Source organism: Mus pahari, chromosome 2, assembly GCF_900095145.1.
Source record: "Mus pahari chromosome 2, PAHARI_EIJ_v1.1, whole genome shotgun sequence".
Lineage (NCBI taxonomy): Eukaryota > Metazoa > Chordata > Mammalia > Rodentia > Muridae > Mus > Mus pahari.
Window position 1 is genome coordinate 144317455 of NC_034591.1, and position 5275 is coordinate 144322729.

Here is a 5275-nt window from a genome sequence, read left to right on the forward strand (position 1 = left end):
ACAATATATGAACCATCCTTGTAACTATGAAAAGAAGGCAATTTGATCATGGTGGATGATGTTTCTGATGTGTTCTTGAACTTGGTTTCCAAGTATTGTATTAAAAATTTTTATGTCAATGTTTATTGACTTTTTTAAAATATAGGTACATAATTCTATGAGCTTTCTTTTTATAACTTGTTTTCATTTTACTCAATTCTGGGAATATTTAAATTTTCTACTTGAATTCTTGCTTCACTCAATTTTGTTCAGTTCTGTGTTGTTAGATTCCATGAGTTCGTGTTCTTTTGTTGTTGATATCCAGCTTTAATCTATAGTGGTCAGATAAAATGCAGGATGTTATTTCAATTTCCTATAGTTGCTGAGACTTGCTATGAATCCTTTGATTATGAGCAATTGTTCAGCACTTGATCTCCATTGAAGATCTGCAGTTATAATGATGAACCTGCCCTTGGACATGACTTGGTCTTTCTTTCTGGCTATTTTCAATATCTTTTGTTGTTGTTGTTCTGAACATTTAGTGTTTTGATGTGATGAGAGTTTCTTCCCTAGACATGTTTGCTTGGTGGAGCTTCTGTATTCCTGACAGACCTTGAGAGGCATCTCTCACCTCTGATTAAGGAAGCCTCTGTTGTAGTTTTGTTGCAACAATGTTTTTTCACCTTTGATCAGGTCTCTTCTTTTGTACCTACTTTTTGTAGTTTGGCCTTCATATAATATCCAAATTCCTGCATGTTCTGTTCTCAGTATTATTTGGATAGATATTTTCTTTCACTGATCTAATTCCTCTGCCTTGTCTTTAAGACCTCATATTTCCTCTTCCACATGATCCAATTTATTGAAGATTTTTTCTGATTCTTTTTTATTTGAATTCCTGGATTTTTCATTTTAAATCTTAATTCATTTTCCTTTTTTTCAGGGGTTCTATCAAATTCTATTTTCATTTCTTGACTTATTTTTGTAATGTCATTCAACTGTGGTTTTGGTGTTCATTCCTGCACTTATTTATATCCTATTAGAATTCTTTGGCTATTTTCAATGTTGCTATTTTGATTTTGCTTTTCTAAGGGGACATTACTATGGACATACTAATTTTTCATGGAGACTTAGAATTTTGGTTAATTTGTGTTTGTGCATTTGTAATGGGACCTAAGCATCTACAGTCAGGTGGTAGGTACAGTTCATTGCTATGGAAATCTTGTTTCTTGTTGAGCAGGTGTTTGAAACTGCCTGTTATATATTTAGTTTTAGGTGGTAGGCCAGCTGCATGGAGCTTAGGGCTCAGTTCTCGGGCAATTCAGTGCTAATGTTTGAATTGAGTATTAGAAGTAGTCTTGACTTGCCTCAAGGTAACTGAGGATTCTCAGCATAGGAGCTGACTTTTTGTAGTGTGAGAAGATTTTCAGGAGTCTGAGGGAATCTGAGAGAGTCTGAGGGAGATTCTCAGGACTTTTCCTCAGGCAAAATTGATGATGAAAGTCTGGGATAACTAAATCAAGATGAATGTTAGGGTACCAATGGTAATAGGCAGTTGTGGGACAAATGTTCCTCAAGAAAGTTTCAGGGATAGGTGGAGTAATTGATGTGTGTTTAGTGCCCCTACCTGATAAAAAGTGGTCCTCAAGTCATAGAATTGGGTGCAAGTTGCAGGGTGAGTCTAGTGTTTGCCTAGAAAAGGGGCCACATGTGTGCAATATGGGTGGATGGGGTTGGTTGGGATGAGTGGGGTTCAGGGGGTGACTGGGGTTGGAGGCGGTTTTTATTCATTGTCCAGATATAAGGAGCTATTGAAGGGCACTTAGCCAGGATGAATGAGGATAGTGTTGAGAGTGGGGCTTCTCCACCTGAAGAGGGAGTGCTGAAAAGGGCACAGAAAGGCAGGTTCCAATATGTTTTTAGCTCCTCTAACAGAAATCAAGGTTGAGATGTCCAAGAGCCAATTGACATTTAAGCCACAGCAGCATCTAGAATTCTGAATGGCTAAATTCCATGATAGATGATGAAGACAGGTGAGAGGAGCAGTTTTTTTATTAGATATTTTCTTTATTAACATTTCAAATATTATACCCTTTCCCTCTCCCCCTGTTTCCTGGAAACACCTATCCTGTCCTTCCTCACCCTGCTCCTATGAGAGTGTTCTTCCACCCACTCACCCACTCCTACCTCCCATGCCATTGATTCCCCTACACTGGGGCATCTATTGAGCCTTCATAAGACTAAGGACCTCTCTTCCCATTGGTACCTGACAAGGCCATCCTCTGCTATATATGTAGCTGGAGTCATGTGTACTCCTTGGTTGATAGCTTAGTCCCTGAAAGCTCTGGGTGTGTGTGTCTTGGTTGATTGATATTGTTCTACCTATGGGGTTGCAAACCGATTCAACTCCAACTCCTTTAGTCCTTTCTCTAATTCTTTTATTGGGGACCCTGTGCTCAGTCCAGTGGTTGGCTGTAAGCATTTGCTTCTGTATTTGTAAGGCTCTGGCAAGGACTCTCAGGAGACAGTAATATCAGGCTCCTTTATGCATGTACTTCTTGGCATCCACAATAGTAACTGTATATGGGATGAATCCCCAGGTGGGCCAGTCTCTGGATGGTCTTTCCTTCAGTCTCTGCTCTATACTTTATCTCCATATTTGCTCCTCTAAGTATTTTGTTCCCCTTCTATGAAGGACTGAAGTGCTCACACTTTCATCTTCCTTCTTCTTGAGCTTCATGTGGTCTGTGAATTGTATCTTGGGTATTTGGAGCTTTTGGGCTAATATCCACTTATCAGTGAGTACATACCATGTGTGTTCTTTTGTGATTGGGTTACCTCACTCAGGATGATATTTTTTAGTTCCATACATTTGCCTAAAAATTCTATGAATTCATCATTTTTAATAGCTGAGTTGAACTTGATTGTATAAATGTACCACCATTCCTCTGTTGAAGGACATCTGGGTTCTTTTCAGCTTCTGGCTATTATAAATAAGGGTGCTATGAACATAGTGAAGCATGTATCCTTATTACATGTTGGAGCATCTTATGAGGATATGCCCAGGAGTGGTATAGCTGGCTCCACAGGTAGTACTATGTCCAAATTTCTGAGGAACCAAACTGATTTCTGAAGTGGTTGTGCAAGCTTGAAAGCCTACCAGCAATGGAGGAATGTTCCTCTTTCTCCACATCTTCACCAGCACTTGCTGTCATCTGAGTTATTGATTTTAGCCGTTCTGACTGGGGTGAGGTGGAATCTCAGGGTTGTTTTGATTTGTATTTCCCTAAGGATGTTGAACATTTCTTTAGGTGCTTCTCAGCCATTTGGTATTACTCAGTTAAAAATTCTTTGTTTAAACTTTATATGCCCCAGTACAGGGGAACTCCAGGGCCAAGAAGTGGGAGTGAGTGAGTAGGGGAGGAGGGCAGGGGAAGGTATAGGTGACTTATGGCATAGCATTTAAAATGTAAATGGAGAAAATATCTAATAAAAAAGAAAAACAAAAAACAAAACAAAAAATTCCTTGTTGAGCTCTGTACCACATTTTTGATAAGGTTATTTGGGTCTCTGAAGTCTAACTTCTTGAGTTCTTTGAATATATTAGATATTAGCCTTCTATCAGATGTAGGATTGGTAAAGATTTTTCCCAATCTGTTGCTTGCCATTTTGTCCTATTGACAGTGTCCCTTGCCTTACATTAGTTTTGCAATTTTATGGGGTCCCATTTGTCGATTCTTGTTTTAAAGCATAAGCCACTGGTGTTCTGTTCAGGAACATTTTCCCTGTGCCCATGTGTTTGAGGCTCTTCCCCACTTTCTCCTCTATAAGTTTCATTATATCTGGTTTTATGTGGACATCCTTGATCCACTTGGACTTGAACTTTGTACAAGGAGATAAGAATGGATTGATTTTCATTTTTCTATACGCTGACCGCCAACTGAACCTGCACCATTTGTTGAAAATGTTCTTTTTTCCACTGGATGGTTTTAAGTCCTTTGTCAAATATCAAGTGACCATATGTGTGTGGGTTTGCTTCTGGGTCTTCAATTCTGTTCCATTGATCTTCCTGCCTGTCTCTGTACCAATACAATACATTACTATTGTTCTTTAATACAGCTTGATGTCAGGGATGGTGATTGCCCCAGAAGTTTGTTTTTTTTTTTTTTAAAGCATTGAGAATAGTTTTTGCTATCATGTGTTTTTTGTTATTCCAAATGAATTTTCAAATTGCTCTTTCTAACTCTATGAAGAATTGATTTTGAATTTTGATGGGGATTGCATTGAATCTGTAGATTGCTTTCGGCAGGATGACCATTTTTTATTTTATTAATCCTGACAATCCATGAGCATGGGAGATCTTTCCATCTTCTGAGATGTTCTTTGATTTCTTTCTTCAGAGACTTGAAGTTCTTGTCACACCAATCTTTCACTTGCTTAATTAGAGTCACACCAAAGTTTGTAATATTATTTGTGACTATTGTAAAGGATGTCATTTCCCTAATTTCTTTCTCAGTCTGTTTACCCTTGGAGTAGAAGAAGGCTATTGATTTGTTTGATATAATTTTATATCCAGGCATTTTGCTGAAGTTGTTTATCAGCTGTAGGAGTTTTCTAGTGGATTTTTTGGGGTCACTTAAGTATAGGATCATATCACCTGCAAATAGGGATAGTTTGACTTCTTCCTTCCCAATTTGTATCCCTTTGACCTCCTTTTGTTGACTAATTGCTCTAGCAAGAACTTCAAGTACTATATTGAATAGATAGGTGGAGAGTGGGCACTCTTGTCTAGTCCAAGAATTTAGTGGGATTGGTTCAAGTTTCTCTCCATTTAGTTTGATGTTGGCTACTGTTTTGCTGTATATCGATTTTACTATGTTTCAGTATGGGCCTTGAATTCCTGATCTTTCCAAGACTTTTATCATGAAGGGATGCTGAATTTTGTCAAATGCTTTATCAACATCTGATGAAATGATCATGTTTTTTTCTTGAGTTTGCTTATGTAGTGGATTACATTGATGGATTTCTGTNTATTAAATCATCCCTGCATCCCTGGGATGAAGGCTACTTGATTGTGGTGAATGATCATTTTGATGTGTTCTTGGATTTGGTTGGCAAGAATTTTATTGAGTAGTTTTGCATCAATGTTCATAAGGGAAATTNGTCTGAAGTTCTCTTTCTTTGTTTGGTCTTTGTGTGGTTTAGGTATAAGCATAATTATGGCTTCATAGAAAAAATTGGGTAGTGTTCCTTCTGTTTCTATTTTGCGGAATAGTTTGAAGAATATTGGTATTAAACC